Consider the following 20,402-nt stretch of genomic DNA (forward strand, 5'->3'; position numbering starts at 1 on the left):
GGTGTACATATTTTAGTGCTATTGACATTCTTGCAGTACTTTACCCAGGTGTTTTGTGTGGCGGTATTAGACAGATACCGCCAGATGAAAAACCTGGGTAAAGTCTAACCTGTCAAAGCATTATGCCGCGGTCACCTTCCAACTCATCACTGTGGAAGGAGTACTAGGCTTATGAGAGAGGCTGGAGTGAGGGTGGATAATCGATGCAAGTGTGTCACACATACAAAAAGCGTGCAGCCTCGCATCGACGCAAGGCATCAGAGGTGGCTTTTCGACCAATTTTCGTTTAAATTGGGGAGTTGATTTATTCATGCGAATAGAACGTGGACTCCGAAACTGACTTTGATACAAGGCGGCACTAGCAAAACGATAGCGGGTGGTGCGTCTCATAACAACACCGAAAAAGGTGTCTAAGGTAGCGGAGAGTAAGCGATCGCTCTCACAGAGTGCGGTGCTGGATTTTCTGCGCATTGTGTTACCAGATAAGTCATAACAGTTTTTTTTTTGCGTAGAATCGTGTTGCAAATAGTGCTGCATGCGCATGTGGGAATCCGGATGAGGATAATTATTCAGTGCTATTTTTAACAGTGTCATTCTCAGCCGCAAGAGAGGTAAGAATGGTACTGTTACCTATAGAACTTATGCAAAAACTGGCGCCATCTCTCGGAAACCGCGTGCGCTTCCGCCATGTTGGGAGATTCCCGGATCTCCGGATACCGCAGTATACATGATAGCCCGGGGTTAGCGACGCGCACGTCGACATTTATCGTTGTCCAAGATGCTTAAGTACTGCCGTGTAACTTTCTGTGCACAAAGATGATACGAGGACGACCACAGAAAAAGCGTACACATCTTTATCTCTCAACGGAAGCGTGATTCGAGCCCTGCGTGAAGTCGCTTGCGGGTGTCGACGTCTTAGCGCAGTAATATTATAGCTAGAGCCTAGATCGCATGAATAGTCACGAAACGAATAATATGTGCAGGACTAAAAAGGTGCCAAAGTTAGCTATTTTGTAGCCCTGTATTCGCCGCCGAGCACTCCTGCCTCCTGGTAGTTAAGGCGGACTGCATCGGTCAGCTCGTACTTTATCGAGATGAGTTTTGAGTCTGCCGTTCGTGCTTTGCGCGCCCGTGTTTTCTTTTTATTCTGGACGTTCGCTGGGCTTTTATGAAAGTATTACGCATTCTTTCATTTGCCAAACGTTACAGGAAATAAGGGATCCGCGAGAGTTGCAACCTTCACGTAGCGCCATGAGTAGCGCAAGTAACGTACGTAGTAATATCGGTCATTTACCGCTCGTCGCCTGCTGTTCGACCGTAGCCTATTTTCCCAGATCAAATTTTTCGAGCGGAATTTTCTAAGCGGTAGTGTGCACCCAGTTTTGTTGTCCAGGGCGCGAGCAGGAGAAGCTCAGCTGTCGCCGCGAGGCACGCGCTCACGAGCGCCCGGAATTTTCTCACTCTCTAAGGTTTTCGCAATATTTTTTTTTTTGCTAAAGCCTTTGCGTGTGATGGGGATGCTCGGTGGTCGCTGAGAGGCACGCGCTCACCAGTGCTCGGCAATGTATTGGTAGATTAATTATTCATTGGCAATTTATTGGTAATATATTGGCAATGTTTAATGCGTCACACGCCACGCAGGTTACGTGCTACACATTACGGCCAGCTACAACAACCCCGCTGTTAAAAAATGCAAGGTATGCAGTTTATTTTATTAGATGCGACGGCATCCCATTCACTCGCCTTGTCCCTCCATACGGCGTTGTCGTTGTCCGTCCACACCCCTCCCCCATTCTCCTCGCCGCGCGAGCTGCGGTCTCCGCCGCTCACCCCCTCTCCTCTCCGATAGCGAACACTCTCTCGCGAGGGGCATTGGATTGGATTTGGATTGGATTGGATTAGATTGGATTAAATTGGATTGGATTGGATTGGATTGGATTGGATTTGGATTGGATTGGATTAAAGTGGATTGTGTTGGATTGTGTTGCGTCATTGCCGCGCCACGTTGCGTCATAGCCGCGGCAGGGGGTTTACGGCACGTTTCACGCGATGGGAGAATCAACCTAACGGAAACAACAACGGAACCCCCTATGCGTCGCATCTACACAGGGGTTCCCGCGAGGGGAGGTGGGAGTAATTTTTTATTTTTTATTTTTGTAGGTTTCCTCTGCGTCCCAGAGGACCCTTAGCGTATAGCTATATCGCGGAATGCCCCGGGCCCTCCCCCATTTCAACCTCGGGGCAGCCCGCATCGGCTCGAAGCGTTTCAGGAATGACCTTCAGGAATGACCTTCAGGAAAGCGTTTCAAGAATGGACCAACCCGGATGTACTTTCAATCTTCGCGTTCTCACATCAAAAAAAAAAAAAGGAGAAGAAACGTGACAGCCTCCAAAACCTTCCCTGCCGGTGCCTCCCTGAGTGTTTTTTCGATGCATAATGCGTATTTACGAAGTCGCTCGCAAATGTGGGCAACAGAGAAAGGTCCACAGATCACTCTTCACTCATTTTGATGCGCGTAAATCTGAATATAAAAGGATCGCCAAGCCCAGAAAGCCCCTCACACGCTCCGTACCAAGCAATCCCACGACCGCCATCCCCCAACATGGCGTCGCGGGCTCGTTTCGTTTTTCTCCTGGTAGATGGCGGCACTTTCGCATAAGGTCTATTGAGTTTTGAGCAGTCTTCCATTGGGGTTAGGAGCACTTCAGAAGCAGCGGCCAATTTGCGGTCTTCACCAATGGTTGTGGCTTACGTAATACAGTATTATTTTTCTTTGAGCACTCTGTAAACATTTACCTCCACATGCTAACATTTTGTTTTTTCAAGTGAAGCTTTAACTAGCTTGAGCGTGCGATGTGTGTATACTTAACGCCATACAGTGAAGCCCACCTTATGAACCTCTGATGATGGGGATGATCTGGATTCCTGGTCGTAGGTCTATGGGTAGGCCACGGGCAATTCGTTTGGCCGAAGGGCAGGCGGTCAAGCGGGCATGCGCTCCGGAGCGCGCTTCTGAGCCTAACAAGGAGCGTTCGCCTAAGCGTCGTGCGGAACCCGAAGTTCGTCAGGCGGAAGTGGAGGCCAACGAGGGACGAAGGCGGCAGTTGTTGTTGTGCATTACGTGTTTATCACCAAACTTCGCGTGTTTTATCTTTTGGTTTACGAAAGGCAGGAATGATTTGTTGCTTTATTCTAATTTTTTGTAGCATTCACATTCAAAAATCTCAAAAGTTCGTACGTACGTTTGTACAAGTGTACATGGGGATAAACATCTGCTTGGAGCAAGGCATTTCCCTTGCTATAGCCACTGCCAATACCACCATCAAAGTAAACAGCCCAATCCCCCTGCTGAAAGGTTAACGTGGGAGAGAGAGAGAGAGAGAGAGAAAGACCTTTAATAACGACCGGCGATGTTAGCTGGGCTAAAATGCCTAATTTTCTACGCCAGGGGATGACGTGATGAAGATGATGGCGATGATGCTGAAGAACTTGATGCGTACAGAAACGTTGAGTTGTTCACAGCGACTGGTCGAGACATGAGTGTTGAGGTACTCTATTAGAGCTTTTGTTGCCCGTAAAACACGTTTGGGACATGCCCATGGCCCTAAAACGTCCTTTAGATGAATGTCCACCGAAAGCGGCAGTCCCAAGGCACTGCGAGGGACAATCTTTGAGCACTGAATCGAGCACATTCAGAGAGCAGGTGACGGAGGGTTTCTCGCACATCACAGTGTGGGCAGGGCAGCGACGTAGGTCGTTTAATCTTAAAGAAAAAGTTGCACGTGTGCGCGACATTCAACCGCATGCGATGTAGAATTGCTTCTACCCGCTTGGAGAGTCCTGGTGGCATTTTTGAATTTGCAGTTTGAATCGATGGAAGATAGCGGCGCGTAATGACGTGATACTTCATCCCAGCCTGCACGCTGCATGTTCCATGCCACGTTGTATGCAAGGACAGGTGCATCTTTCCTGGAGAATGGTATTGATATTGCCGAGAGAGAGAGAGAAATGACTTTATTAATTCGTCCTGCGAGAAAGGTGCGGGTCAGGCCACGCAGGGCTTCGCCGCACCTCGTCTAACTACCTGCGCTAGGTAGCGGGCGGAGCCCGAGGCGTCGTGCCCGGCCGGCGGAGCGGGTTACTCGGATTGCCCGCGCCGTCACCGTCCGCTCGACCCCCGCGGGGGCCGGGAGGCGAAGGGCGCTGGCTTTCCTTTCGCCGTTGCAGCGCCAGAGCTGCCTCGAGCCGCTGGGCGGCCCTGAGCTGGTTGCCGTGCTCCGGGGAGCCGATCAACTCGCGAATGTCCGGCGGGAGGCGGTCGCCTCCGTCGCGCGTGCACTGTTCGTCGCAGCCCCACATGATGTGGGCCAGGTCCGCGGGCACTCGCGCACACACACAGCACTCGGTCCGCTCGTAGAGTTCCGGGCACACGTGGCGCGCCAAAGCCGGTGTGAGCACGGTCTCGGTCTGTAGCTGCCGCAGGAGCACCGCCTCCTCCCGAGACAGGCCGGGGTGTGGAGGCGGAAAAGTCCCTCTTTCGCGTCTGTACCACCGGAGCACTTCGCCGTAGGCGACGAGGGGCACCCTGCGTCTTCGTCGTGGTCGTCGTCTGCTTCCTCCCCGGAGTCTTCCGGGGTTCGGTCGAGGCGGGGGGGGCGCGGTCCGGCACGTGGCGAGGACTCGGGTCGCGGCGTCCGCCTCTTCGTTGCGGTTGTGGTGGCCGTTGGGCAGCTCCCGGCCCGCGTGGGCCGGGAACCACCGGATGCTCGTGCTGTTGGCGGCCCCCTCCCGGATCCGAGAGAGGAGCCGCGCGGTGCTCCTGCACACCGTTCCCCTCGCGAAGTTGGAGATCGCCGACTTGGAGTCGCTGAGGACGGTACGCGTGCCGGGCAGGGTCAGGGCTAAGACGATCGCCGCCTCCTCGGCCTGCCGGGCGGTCGCGGCCCGCACGTTCCCGGCGTTGAGCAGTTCTCCCGAGGTGGCCTTCAGGACCACCGCCACGAAGGTGTCGGCCCGCTCGCGGTGCTTGGCCGCGTCCACGAACACCGCTCCCTCGTCCTCGTTGTACGTTCTGGCGAGCGCGCGCGCCCGCGCCGACCGGCGTTCGACGTTTCGCTCCGGGTCCACGTCCCTCGGGAGCGGAGGCACTACGATACGGCGTGCGACGTCGTCTCGCAGCGGGACCAGCTCGTCTTCCGCCGCGGGACCGAGGGGCGGGCGGAGGCCCACCCGTTGCAGGATTTTGCGCCCGGACGTGGTGCTGCCCAGGCGCTCCAGCTGCGCTGCGCTTCGCTGATCTCCGCCAGGGTGTTGTGGACCCCCAGGGACAGGAGGGCGGCGTTGCTCGTGCCGTTCAGGAGGCCCAGGGCCGCCCGGTAGGACTTGCGGATGGCAGCGTCGATGCGCTCCCGTTCTTGCGCCTTCCACTGGTGAAAGGCGCCCACGTAGGCCACGTGGCTCACCACGAAGGCCTGCAGCAGTCGGAGGAGGCTGGCCTCGCGCATCCCCCTCGAACGCGTGGAGATCCGCTTCACGAGGCGCGTGGCTATGCCCATCTTCGTGATCATCTTCTCGATCGTGGTGCCGTTGCCGCGGTTCGCGTCGACGTGCATGCCCAGGACTCGAAGGCTGGGGACCGTCGGGATGGCCGTGCCGTCTGCCGCTCGTACGACGATGTTGCGCTCCGCCTCCGCGGCGGCGCGCTTTCGATACCGGCACGGCGGGGGCAGGATCAGCAGCTGCGATTTTTGCGGCGAGCACCGCAGACCCGTGCCCGCCAGGCCGGCCTCGATGGTGCGTACCGCCTCCTGCAGCGTCGACTCGATGTGGCCGTCACTGCCGCCCGTGACCCACAGGGTGATGTCGTCGGCGTAGATGGAGTACCGGACGTCCGGGAGCTCGTCCAGGCGCCAGGCCACGCCGATCGTCACCAGGTTGAACAGGAGCGGCGATATTGCCGATGCACAATGGTTATGCGCAACGGATGCAGAAATGTCCGCCATCGCATTGCCAGTTACCCCACGATGGGCTGGAATCCACTAAACTGCTATGTGATGGTGCGCTTGTAGAGCTTGGAGATGTAAAGCGTTTATGTCAGACACAAGCTGGTGTAAAGACGCTAGGCATTGAAGGGCAGCCCTTGAGTCGGTGAATATAGCCCATTCTCGGGCGGGCTGCTTGATGATATGAGCAAAAGCCACCCTCAGAGCTGTAAGTTCGGTAGCCGTAGTTGACGTTTTGTGACTGAGCATGGCACTGATTGTGGTGCGTGATGACGGTATCCACACCCCGATAGTGGATGATGCTGATGACACAGACCTATAGTGTACACATGAGTGTGGTCTTTGTATATCCGCGAAATGTAGTCCAGGCAAAGAACCTTAGTGCGGGAGCTAGAACATGCTCCTTCCTCGTGATACCGGGCACAGTAGTGGTGACTGGTATAGGCAGGAATATCCAGGGCGCGTGCTCAGGAGGAGCACGCTCTTGATAGACCTTCGGCAGAAACTGACGCACTTAATTGGCCCAGCTTGTCGCTAGACGATGGGCTCTCTGTCTTGCCACAATCCGCAGACGCGCACGAAGCAATTCCTGCGGGCTTAAAGCTAGTGGTGAGAGCTGCCTGCATTCTGTCAGCTTTCTGACGGTAGAGGTTGTCTTTGGAACGCTAATGCCGACCCGCAGTATTTGTGTTTGCATGCTCTGTAGTGCTTTGACAGTTCTTTTTGATAAAGGGACCAAAGCGGGGATGCTGTAACACATCAGGCCAACGCAAACCGCTCTGTATACCAGGAGAAGAGAGTTGACTGAACAACAGCCGGTGTTGGCGGAGGGCATGCAGAACATGCGGGTGAATGAAGTAACCTTGTCCATGGGGTGGCGAATATGAGGCAACCAGGTGAGAATACTATCAAATGTTCCTCCCAATAACTTCTTGGCCGGGATGTATGAAATTCCGGTCCCTCTAACAGTGATGCCGTAGCGCGTAAGGTCACGCTTTGAAAAGGCTATCGCACCACATTTCTACCCTGACATCACTAAACCTCGAGTTGCGAGAAATGCCGCAATGGAGTCAATTGCTCGCTGCCGTCTTGACCGTAACACTCGCCTATTGCGGCAAGAACTCCATGTGCAGATGTCGTCGACGTACAGAGAGATTTCTATTGACTGTGGCATGCATTTCTCCAGGCCAACTATGGCAATGTTAAAGAGTGTAGGGCTCAGCACCCCACCCTGGGTAACACCTCGGGTCACCTGGTGTAGCAATGAGTCGCCGCTGTACGTAGGCTTGTACACATACCTGTCGGAGAGGTAGTCCGATAGCCGAGAGGTAGGAGAAGTAGTACGATGCGGCTCCTGATCTTTAAAGACTTGAGCGCCGAGCGGATGGCTTCATGCTCGACGCAGTCATACGCTGACTTGACGTCGAGGAACAGGGCAACAGTAATGTTCCGCCGACACTTTGCTTGTCTTATGCTATCCGCAAGGGCGATGACGTTGTCGAGGCTGCTATGACCCTTGCGGAAACCAGACATCTGTGCTGGGTATATATCTCGGATGGTCAAACCCCAGTCCAAGCTGAATAACACCCTCTTTCCCACCAGTTTCCCGGCACAACTGAGGAGCGCTATAGGTCGGAAGGACTCGATGGCGATGGGAACTTTACCTGGCTTTAGGACTGGAACAAGGTGAGCGTGTTTCCACCTAGGCTCTAGACGGCCAGTTTCCCACAAAAGATTGAAGGCATTCAGAAGGCAACTTTTCCCTTTTCACCTAGATGCGAGATGGTTGTGTAGGTGATATCATCCGGGCCTGGGCAGCTGGATTGTTTGACAGAAGACAGTGCAGCGAGCAACTCTGCCATGGAGAATGACTCGTCCATTGGGGACACCGGGCCTGAGCATGCCCGGCTGAGCCGAAAGTGTGGTGGAAAAAGAGCTGCTGGCGCTGCAGTAATTCCCCTGCAGAAGGTGTCAGCGACTTGGAGGTCACTGGTGTTCATGCTCAGTGAGATGAAATTGAACGGGTGCAGTTGGGTCCGCAAACTTCGGAACAGGTGCTTTATTCTGGAGAGTGCCTTCCAAGGGTAGAATGATGATTTCACCGGGCTGTTTACTACACCTTGCTTTCTTTTTATACTTTGAGATTCAAAGCTATGAACAGGTTGAGACTTGACGGCTAGTACATACGAATACGTGCGCTTGGTGATGCAAGGGTAAATAGTGGGTCTGAAATGGAAAGCAAAAATTGGAAGGATACCTGATCCTTGTCTAAATGCGGGGTTGAGGGTTTCAAACTGTGCGTGCGTGTGCGTCCCTACTGGCACGAACAAACCATCATCACTCTTCATGTTCTGCGTTCTTAGCAATTCCTTCGAAACGGGAATTAACCCAGTGACTTTTCTGTTTTGTGCCCGGTTTTTAACTTGGGTATGGAAGACCTATTGTACGGGCATAGCAACCAGACTTAAGGCTCACTAAATCATCATCATCAACAGCCAACTTAGGTCCACTGGAAAACAGAAACCTCGTCCGAAATCTTCCCTCTTTATTTTTTTTCCTTCGCTGTTGTGTACCTTCTCCCACTGATTAAATCCCTGACTCCGTACTCCTGTGGCAAATACAGCAGCGAGCCGCCTAAAGTGTGCCTGAATTGGAGCGTTATAAACTTTTAGCCTGCCGTCCCTGACAACACCGTGACTCGGCACATTGTCCAACTAAGAGTGGTCCATACACATGCCAATCGCTGGGCCCGCAACATTCCCATCGCTGTTGCAAGAACGTTTTCAGATATGGTGTCCTCACTAAGTTCTTTTCATCCGCCTGGTCCTGCCTTGATCACGTATATCGTTCAACCCTCAGTTTTCTGGGATGATGAAAACGGGCGCAGGTAGGGATACCTATGCAGAATAGATTGACAAATTTCATCCTCCCTTCTAAGATCAGTCCTTCATCGCGCCTCTGCTCCACTCATTGCAGTGCATTGAGCTTGTGAACTATGCATATTTGGGCTTGAATAACCGGTTAACCTGCGAGTTTGTGAACATTGACCGTCCTGCGAGAAAAAAAGTAACCGCGAACCTGCTGAGGTATGTAAAATATATGGTAATAGCTAAAGTGCTTTGTCTGGCGTTTCCAATTTGCATACTATCAAGAGGCGGTTCTGGTGGGCTGCGACGCCTGAAACTGCGGTGACATCGGGCATTTGGAAAAAAAACCTTTGAGGAGCACTTACTCTGTACAAACAAGATGATTTGTAGCTTGAAAACTGCCCATTTTATTTTTATTACGGAGTAACGTAGAACACGAGCAGGCGACCTCAACGTTCATATGGCTGGACTGAATTTAAAACATGTGAGGGAATTTTTATCCACCCCTCGTGCGGAAGTAAAAGGCAGCTGCGTTCTGATATCATTTTCCCGTGACCTCACTGCAGCTCAGATTATTTTCGGGAATTTTATATCTGGATTCTGCAACGCAGTACAATTTGGAAATGATTCCAACACAATTATAAATGATGCGGCTACGCTACACTAATTAAAAACGGAAAGAGTTTTGTTCCCAATAGGCGGGCCCCTGAGCTCCCTTTTCATGCACTACTAGCCTATCCAGCCACAACGAGTTCTTTCCCACAAGTCCATTTTTATAATTTCTTTAGGTGTATTACATGGTCGAGGAGCTCTCTTTCAAAATACAAATGTCAAAAAAAAATGCGTGCAGTTCTAGTTAAATTAACGATAGCTGTACTAGTTACATTCATTATATTAAACTGTATAGAGTTAAGCCCACAGTTAGAACGCGGAGGGTAAATGCCTCGAGAATTTGGGCAGAGAAAGACCCCGGTATATCCGGTTAAGGCTACGTCAACCAGTCCTAAATCTGCATTACAAACTCATCTATCACTATAGGCGTCACTCCCGAATGAAGGGTTGCTCATCTTTATAGAGAATAAAGGGCCTGTAACGAGAAGGAGATTGTTTCATGACGTTGTGGTTTTCGGAGTGGATGTTACTAGGTATGCAGCACGCTCTGTCACGGGTACTACAGTACCAGACGCGCCACTGATGTTTTCAATCACTTGCATATGCGTACATTCACTTTCCGGATATATAGAGCAGTTTATGAGTGTGTTTGCCTGTCAAAATCGTGTTTAAAACTGCCCCACATCGCCTACTTAGGAACAGAAGCACAGTGGATTAATTCCATCTCTCTACCGCGTCCTGCTACTACCGGACGCATTATGTCGAGCGTGTATGTGGCTCGTTTGAGGCTTGCACATAACGTATTTTAGGGATTTCTGGCCATAGAATGATTCAAGAAATTCAGTGCCCTTCCACTCTGTGAAGAAGGATAACCAGCAAAGCTTGGCACAGTCCAAGAAGGTCACAAAACCACAGCCGGTCTGGACACGCACGCAAGCTCGGCGCTCGCTCACGGCCCTGCAAAACCAAGCACATTTCTTTGTAATTTGTTGCGCTTGAGCATACCTAGTGGACAAACACGGGGCTGTCCGTTCCCCTCCCGCGTCTTGGGAATCTTACCTCTCTGTGTAACGCACCAACCCAAACCACTTGACCTAGCAGGATAGCACTCAGGCTGCATCGGGCCGTGACACTTCCGCGTTTAAATCTCACCACAACGGACATGTCATCGATGAGACCGCGAAGCCTGGCTGCGCGCACACGCCCACCCACTCCACCAACCGTACCCATGCACGCGTGCTTAGACGCCAAAGACACCGGCCAAAATGTCGCTCCTGCAACCCTTCAAGCTGGACGAATAGAAGCCTGCAAAAAACTCACAGGAGTCTTTCAAAAAGATAACACAAATGTCAAATGCCTAGAACTTGGGTGCTGAAAATTGCTGGTCTACGCTGATTTCGTTATGCCGATTTGGCTATATGTAGAAACCAAGGCATACACAGCTTTACTTTAAAAAAGAGTCATACCCATGCCACACCTGGAGACAGCTGGAAACCAGTACATCAGTGCCGGACAACGCGGACAACTCTGGGCCCGCAGAGGGTGCGGACCCAGTCAAGCCGACCCTGTGAGGGCTTTTTGTCCATGGTGCCAACTGCGCGCAGAACGATGTTGAATAAAAATGATTTGATTTGATTTGATTTTAAATGGGAAAATGGAGATAGAACAGCGGTGGCATATTTCTGACGCCACCCGCCCTTTTAGCCACCGTAATCGCGGCCAGTCGTCGCTGTTAGCTCAATGAGAAAAAAGGACTGAATCCAGAGTTGCACTATGCACTCAGCGTGTTCCTTTATGCGCTTCATGTTTGGTGGCATCAATTAGTTGAAGTCAATGGCAATGATAGCCCAGCCAATAGCGGGTTGCAAAACTAGTCAAACACAAATTCCAGATATTGCATTGCGTAAAGGGCCATTCGATTCTTCCACAACATTTGCTCTCCGTGGAGAGTCTCGCGCAACGTGTCAGAAAGCGTAAACTTGTCTGAGTTCTTACCAGCACTCAGCACCAATTATCGGAACACGTTCACTCGATGGAAGTCGTATCCATCGAGTGGCCGTGATCAGAATGCTGTTGTAGGGACACAAAATTTCAAATGTCTACGAAAGGGAAATCGGATCAGATTGTGATCAACGTATGAATCAGGAAACAAAACTTATATCAATGCTAGTTGGGTTCGGGTTAGTTTCCGGTGGTTTTTGTTCCAGCTCAGTTACGACTTGACTAAACCAAGTAAGCGATATAAGTGAATTTATTAGGTGGGAAGCCGCAATAAAACCACGTGGGGGATTTGATGTCCGAAGACGAGTATGTGAGGGGATGCCGCATTGAATCATACCGAATAGAGACGTCTTTGATTTTTTCATGGAGTTACCGTTTAATGTAGGAAATGGCAGTATTGAGTTGCCTCCCGATCCACACAGAATTGCCCTTCAACGCACGAAGTTCTACGTGCATCCCTCTAACCACCAGAAACAAAGGTCTGAGATAAAAATAAAGCACACTAGTGCCCAGCGGGACATTGACTGCTTCAGCAAAGGGCCGTTTTTCCTCTGACTTACTATTAAGGTACAGCGATAGGGAAACGGTCACGTTGCAATGCGATGGGAATGCGGGCAATATAAACCGCCTTCCAACGACATGCTGGTGAAAATTCCCCCGCATTTACCCGAGGGGGAGAATGTGAAAGTGCGAATGCACGGTTGTCGGCCCGCTTGCGGCGCTTGCGCTCGGCCCCCGCAGCCCACCGCCTCGCCGCCTTCTCTTCCATCTCTTCCATCGGGTTTGTAGTATCACGTGTACACCACGCAGTTATCAAGCCGCTATAACGCCGCTGAGTCGCCAACGCACGCCGCTGACGACGTAGTTTGAATGCGTTAAAGATATAACGCGCGTCACTAACACTGATATCACCGTCGCGTCCGTGGCTTGGTCGGTAGAGCGTCGCGCTGCGGCCGCAAAGTCCTCGGATCGAAACCTGGCGCCGGATGCTGTTTCTTTTTTAAATATAGAGGAGCACTGCGGACGCCGCCGCCGCCGGCGGTGGATGGTTTGGGGTCGCTTATAAAGTGCATTCGCACTTAAAAAGCTGAAGATTACGCGCTCCTTCCATTCCATTGGAAGGAGCGCGTAACTACCCTGCCATCCGAGACACACGGTGCGCTGGCGGCATTTCTCCTCTCTGATCTTTGCGCACGGGCGGCGCTGCGGCCACTCCCCTGCCTCGGAGGTGAGACTTGTGCCTTCACTGTCAGACGAAACTTTGCAATGTATATTACACTAAACGCAGAAAAGACTTTTTATCTCTCTTCCTCTATCTATCTATCTATCGCTCCTTCTCTATCTAACTATCTCTCCTTCTCTATCTATTGCTTCTTCTTCTTCTCCATCCATCCATCCATCCATCCATCCATCCATCCATCCATCCATCCATCCATCCATCCATCCATCCATCCATCCATCCATGTCGTCGTAGTTTGTTGTCGGCGTAGTTTGTCGTCGGCGAGAGAGTCTGAAAACTTGCGTAGACAAATTGTAATTAGTTGAAGGCCCTAAAGATCATGTGGTCAAATAGATTAGGAACAGTGTACGGAATCTCGGCCTTATTGTTCGCTAGCCACACCATGGCCAATGTAATCTTTAGCATAGGCCTAATCCAGACGTCCTGGCATTGCATGAAGCAGTTTGTTTTCTAGCATCAGAGCGCGAGAGCTCAGAAAGCATGTTAGATTTTCTGTCTTTGGTTCAGCAATGCGCACAAAGGCAGTCCAATCGCTTTTCAACTTGTGCTGCACCGAAAGGGTTTGAAATCACTGTTTTTACGTGGTGTAGGGATAAGTATTCCCCCCCTTTTGCTCTGAGCATGGAGGCGCTAACACCCTTGTTGGGGCGAGGGTATCCTTTCGTGCCTTCCACCTCTCCCTCAGGGACTTGGGAGACTGGCTACCTGGGTGGTCTGCCCGGAAGAGACTACTCAGCAAAGTACATCACGCATGATAACAATTCTTGTCCTTTGTTGCGCCTGCCGTTGTTTCCCGCCTGCGTGGGAAGGAAGGAAGGAAGGAAGGAAGGAAGGAAGGAAGGAAGGAAGGAAGGAAGGTACAGGAAAGGCAGAGAGGTTAACAACAGGCCTATTCGATTGGCTACCTTACACATGGGGATGGGCATGCGGGAATTGAATAGGAAAGAAAGGACAGCGGTACATGTTTAAAGGGGCCGTAAGACAAAACATAAGCTTGGTTTATTCAAATGATTGCCTCCTTAGGATCGTACTGACACAACTTTTAACGTAAACTTCACTCATATAAGCTACATAATTAGGAATAGATGAAACGGCCATGCAACCCACTAGCTCATTTCCCGCAACAGAACTTATGATGTCATACCAGCCAGCTCTGCGATTGGAGGAGGCCAGCAAAAGCAAACGCAAATTTGGCAGCGCCTATAAGTTTGCCGAACGAGCTATTTGCGCTGACATTTAAGGCACATTCTTTTTAAAGCAGTAAGAATGGTGGGACAAACAGTGGAAGTTACAAAAGCACACGTAAACATAGAAGTACCGATGCGTGCTGCTGTTGGTACTGCGCGCACTATGCTTGGTTTAGCTGCACAGGCTTTGGAGCTTTGGGGTAGTTTTAGACGACACTGGCTGGTTGACGCAAGCAACGGCGTCTCACGTGACCTTATTTGTCGAACGAGCGCTATGTTTCACGAAATAGTTATTTTCTCCCTGAACAAAAACAAGCTAGGTTTAAATACTGTCAAAAACAAACCAAAGACAGAAAACGGCTTGCTTCGATATGGTGGCGCCATGTAGGTTCAGTAACGGTAATTAAGGCGTCGCAATCGGCTGCAGATCGGTCAGTTTTTGTGATGTCATTGCAGACCTCGCAAACACACAATTTAGCGAGAAAATTAAAAGTTTAACTTAAACTCATTAATTTCTCAGTGAATAAAACATCGTTTGCATCCTGACAAGCGCTTGGGGCACTATAAAGCACGGATTCTATCGAGTAAAAACAAACTTGTATTTTGTTTGCATGGCCCCTTTAAAAAGAAAAAAGGACGAAGAAAATTACAAAAATACAAGGCGTGGCCATGGTAAGTGCAAAGGCAGTGCAAAGCACGCAGACAAGGGCTTAGTTTTGTGCCTGCGTGGGAGCGCGCACCTTGGTATTTGTGCATGCCATGATTGCGTTATTCCCTGCTCGTGCAGGCGGTTCATTATCTAGGATGTATGTAAGTCTTCGGTTACTCCGACTTGTGTCGGGTTGACCCTCTTCGGCGCTTTTCCGGTTGGCGCCATTAAAGGTGAGCAGACGAGTGCCAATGTCGTCCGTTTACTCCAAGTGGTTCGCCGCCTAGCGGGCACAGTGATCCCCCGTTTCACCACAGCGCACGTCGTTCCAAGCGTAGGCAGTGAGGGCACTAACTGCCTCCCGATATCGGGCTAGGTAGATGGTAACGGCTGATTGCCCCAGGAAGTGCCAGGTGTATAGTGCAGTGTCGGTTTTGCATCGGGGTTGCCCACGTAATAAATCCTTATGCGATGAAAGTTATCGCTTTCCCTTTTAGTGATTGGCGTACGCGCGTGGGGAGTCGTCCCTGTCCTGTGGCTTGGCTCTATCAAACCCACACTGGGCAGGACTTCCGTAGTCGGTGCTGCACGAGAGCAGTAACAGAGTTATTAAAGCGAAGCTTTCTTTGCTTCTTCAGCCAGGTTTCGAGGGGCCTACTGCAGCTTTCATGCATGGTGCGCCGCTGGATTTTATCTACGCCCGACAATGCTAGCTAGCCTCCGCTTATTGCGCCCGCTCTGACTAATAGGCGCCGGGGGTTGAGGGGGAGGGGCTCAAGGACGAAGTTAGATGAGCCAGCGCTTTCTTCCTCGGGCCGCGCCCGAAGGGTCGGCTGGGGCAGCGATTTGCGGGGGGTGGCGCCTAGGGAAAGCTTAGTTCCTGCACGTATCACGTTCTCTGTACTTGTAGCTGGTGGCGTCTTTACTAGAAAGATTGTTACTTTGAACATTTCTTCTTACGTCTCATACTTCTCGAGGCACTGGCGACGGCTCACGGTTCTCAATAATCAGAAACTACGCCAAGCAGAATACACTAAAAAGTCACACGCTAGTTCATTTCAACCCAGGTACGCCACTATGACAGTTTCGTGTCACGTCCATTCTCACCTCTGCGTGAGATCCACTAATATTTTATATTGTATGCTTCTGCTCTTCTATTAGTATTCTGGAGCCACAGTTTCTTTTCAAAATAATATTAAAGCAGTTATGAAAAGCACTTTTTCTTCTTCTTGGATTTGAATCCAACCAATGAACCACCATTCGCGCATACCTACCTCTCCGGTGGTGCTAGTTGTGTGTAGGGGTATGTCCCTTCCATTTTTCCTGCAGAATTCATGTTCCCGTCTGATATCGCGCATCACGCCAGGTATTAAACCACTTCCAGTTAAACCTGTGGCGTCGCGATACGATTAAATAACACGGTAGATTTCTTTTATTAAGACGTATCCCCCCGTCCGTCCATCCATCTGTTAATACATCCGTACATTTATCCATCCGTTCATCCATCCATCCATCCATCCATCCATCCATCCATCCATCCATCCATCCATCCATCCATCCATCCATCCATCCATCCATCCCTCCGTCCGTCCGTCCGTCCGTTCGCCCGCCCGCCCATCCGTCTGTCCGTCCGTCCGTCCGTACGTCCATCCGTCCATTCATCCATCCGTCCGTCCATCCATCCATCTATCCATCCATCCCTCCATCAATCCATCCATCCATCCATCGATCCATCCATCCATCCATTCATCGATCCATTCATACATCCGTCCGTCCGTCCATTCATCCACCCGTCCATCCATCCATCCATCCATCCATCCATCCATCCATCCATCCATAAAAATGTCCATCCAAATGTCCATCCATCCATCCATCCATCCATCCATCCATCCATCCATCCATCCATCCATCCATCCATCCATCCATCCATCCATCCATCCACCTATCCGTCCGTACGTCTATCCGTGCATCCGTCTATCCGTCTGTCTCCATAGATAGATATAGGGCGGTTGTCTCCGGCCTGTCATCCAGCCGCCTTGGTCAGGTGCCCTACAGTTCCATGGTACTGAGGACCGTAACACTACAGTGAATAGCAACATTTCCGCCGTGTACTACACCATTGTGGCCTGATCCTGTTCCGATGATTTAACGTTTGTATCTAGAGCCCTGCTGATACGGTAGCCCCACCGGCATCTTAGGATACTATTATATATACCAGACCAGGCAGCCCTCCACACCTGGGTATATACTCCTGATCACCGGTGCTCCTCAGTGGGTCTTCCGTATTTAGTACTATTTGAAACGAATTAGCGTGACAAACAAACTCCTGGTGGCGGATTTTTCTTTTATAATTAGCTGTCCATAAATACTCAATAAAGAGCAGCAGAATTAACACAGTAAGGACACGTTTGGGTCAACCGAGACTTCTGTCTATCCGCTGCAAGTAGAAAGAGATTTCCACCTGTGGAAAAGCGTCCAGGGAGGCAAGGGAGGAAGCCGTCGTCGATGGAAAGCAGATATATTCACATTACGTACAGAGAACAGTTCAATGTACAGCCATCTTGTCGCCTCGCCTTGTCGTCTTCGTCTTCTTCGCCTATGCGTCTGTTGAGCTAGGTGCCTGCATCGTCGTCGTCGCCTTCGAAACTTCCAACACCACCAATCACCAAATAAATGGCCATCAATGTGAGAAAATAGACTGACGCAACAGACTGTGATTACTGAGGCTTTTGTTCGCCATTCCCGTGCTAGCCAAAGGTTGCTTTTGGTTTTAGTTATTCTAATTCTTTTTGAATTTTCGAAAGGTGTCAACGTAAATTGTAAAATAGGAATATCTTAGACGCCATATCTGAGCGCCTTCTCAGTGTGCGACACCTAGCGGCAAAGGGACGAGTCTCTAAACAGCAACGATGTGACCTATACGGATTTATAGTAGCGCATACCGTTGTCACCATACTTCAAATTTTAGTCCATTTATTATAAGAGTTCTATTCAGTTGTATCTTATAATTTAGTTTGCCAAGTTGTCCCGAAAATTTTTGCACTTACGTACAACTGTGGAATGAGTGCACGACAGCCTTCAAAGACACGTTGCGACCTTTTCATTGAATGTGTACTTGTGACGGCCGAAAATACTGTACAGTTTTGTTCACCCAGTGAACATGTTGTATTGTAAGCCAGTACTGCTTTGGCTTGAAATGACGCCTAATAAGTGGATTGTGCCCCGTCTGAGCTCTACGTATTAGGTGAGAACTATGAACATTTATAAAACGGCAGCTAGAAATAAGGCCGCGTTAAACGGACAAAGGAACGCACATTTTCGCAGCTGTGGACAGGAGCACTCGAATGGCCAAAAGATATCGCCTGGACATAATGGGCACATAAGCTTCTCCTCTCGCCTAGTACTCTGACGAAATGAAACGGCCTGAAAGGTTGTGTCAGAAGGGCAAGTTTTTAGTCAATGATGCCCCCCCCCCCCTCTCACAAAAAAGTAAAACCTGGTCGTATAAGCAAGGGCTGAAGCGGCTATTAAGGATTCTGCATGCACCTTTATGAGCACAGAAACGAAGGAAAGCGGTGAAACGTAAAGGATGGGAGGCCCAAGGAGCGACGGTAAGACAGAACCTCAGAATGCCATTGGCTATTGTGATGTCATCTTGGCTAACGTCACGGCAGCGGCATGTCATGTTCTACACGCCCTCTCCAAGCTGAACGCTGCAGGTTCTAGTGAAAGTTTACACGAAAGTTTGAAGACGGGAGCCTTTCAGCCTCTTCAGCGAAACGGCTAACTTCAATGTTCGAAGAACAAAAATCTCGATATGAGGAGTTCCCGTGGAGACCATCAGCGGCTGTCATTCCATGAGGGGCAACGAGCCGGCGAACGTGATGTCGCGAACCAAATCGGCGACCTCGGTGTCACCTTTTCACTAGAGAATTGGACATTCGGCGCGAAATATCAAGGCTTTAAGCGGTGGTAATTTGCATTGAAAAGTGTCATTTAGGCATATATAGACCCCAAAGACCGTGGTTTAGCCGTGTATATGCTCAATTTGTAGTAACTTTAACAGCGTATTTCAGGACAACTTTTTGACTTCCGGTGAAAACAGCTGGTAAATCTTGTGCTGAGGCAAAGTAATTTTATGTTCTTTGTGAAAAGACGCCACACCGCAGTTTTTTTTATTGCGTCGTTTTGCCACAGGGCATAAGTAACAAGAAAACAATGGACAAAACAGGACAGAAGTACGACGTTGCTATTTCAACAGGTGTACGTGAAATGTAAAGTAATTCGACACCAAAAGAATGGCTTGAAAGCCATGACAAACCAGCCACATCCCAATGTTTTGCTGCTTGAAGTTGTACTTAAGTAAGACGTGTTGCTGGGCGAGTTGGTTCATATTACAGAAATAAGATTTAGCGCAGTGAAAGGCACGGACGGTGAAAAGGACGACTAAAATTTTTTTAACAGGCATCCGGTGAGGGCACATATCAACAAACATCAAGAAAGTTACCCAAGAACGCACATTCTTTTGCGTAGATTAGCATCGATGGCCCGCTCACTCTATTATCTCCCTTTCTCTTGATGTAGAAGGCTTCCGCTACTTCACGTGCCGTTACGTCCCGACTTCGTTTCAAAATTTTTGTTTTGTCAAATTCGGGTACACAGTGACATTCCTTGCAGTGGGACGGCAAGTGTGATCCCGTCCCATTTTTCATGGAAAGGGCGTGCTCTCGTAGTCGCTCATTCACACATCGACCAGTTTGGCCGATGTATACTTTGCCACAATCCAACGGTATCTGATACACAGCACCTTCAATGCAATTTACAAAAGGTTTAGCGTGCTTCTTTTCGCATGTTTTGGGAGGTTTCCTTGCAGGGTTGGTTCGTGCGCATAGCGTGCCAAGTGGTGCTTTCCGTCGCTCACTTTTCCGTCACTCAATTTCCGTCACTCAATTTCCGTCACTCACTTTTTGGTCCTACTTGAATTCTACCTAAGTGCAACGTGCATCTCGTTTGACGACAAGCTTTTCATTCAAAAAAAAAAATACGCCCACCTCCCCTCGCGGGAACCCTGGCGTAATGCAACGCATCTCATGAGGGGTTCCATTGGCGTTTTCCATCGTATTGATTACGCTTATAGCAGGGATTCTCACGCGAAGGGGAGGTGGGCGGACGACCGTCGACTGAGACCGCCGGAGCGCGGCATGCCGGTTTATATTTACAGCGCCCGAAGAAGAGGAGAGCGCGGAGAGAGAGAGTACTGCACATGCGCAGCGCGCGCAGCGCCGAGCGCAGCGCCGCCCACCGGCGCCTAGCAACGGAGTGAGAGCGCGCTGCGCCAACCCGCAGCTGTTTGGGAAAGAGTTTTCGCTATCGGAGAGAGGAGAGGAGGAGAGGCGCAGCTGTGCGGACAACGCCGGACAGACGCAGGAAGGACAGAGGGGTGAGCATGAGATGCGTTGCATCTAAAAAGGCATTTGCATCGGCTCGTGTGTAGCGCCAGTACTGTGCAGCATTTCCTTGGCTAGTGTCCACCATGACCTGAGTAACTCACTTAACTCTGACAAGGTTTTTAAGATTTTTAGGTACGTTGACGATTTTCTGGTCCTATTGAAGAAACAAGACAAAGCCACCTACCCCAACACTGTGGCTGAAATTTTAGACCTTTTCAATCGGGATGGGAAGGGTTTAACTTTTACTCATGAGCTACCCCTTTACAGTAGTCTCCAGTGTTTAGATCTTAACCTTAACTTTTTAGACGACCACATTTGTTGGGAATATTCACCCCGAACCGCCATGAAACTGCTGCCTTACGATTCTGCACACTCCAAGACGGTGAAGCGAGC

This window comes from Haemaphysalis longicornis, unplaced genomic scaffold (genome assembly GCF_048455015.1).
Source record: "Haemaphysalis longicornis isolate Haplotype H1 unplaced genomic scaffold, Haemaphysalis longicornis Haplotype H1 scaffold_1, whole genome shotgun sequence".
Taxonomy (NCBI): domain Eukaryota; kingdom Metazoa; phylum Arthropoda; class Arachnida; order Ixodida; family Ixodidae; genus Haemaphysalis; species Haemaphysalis longicornis.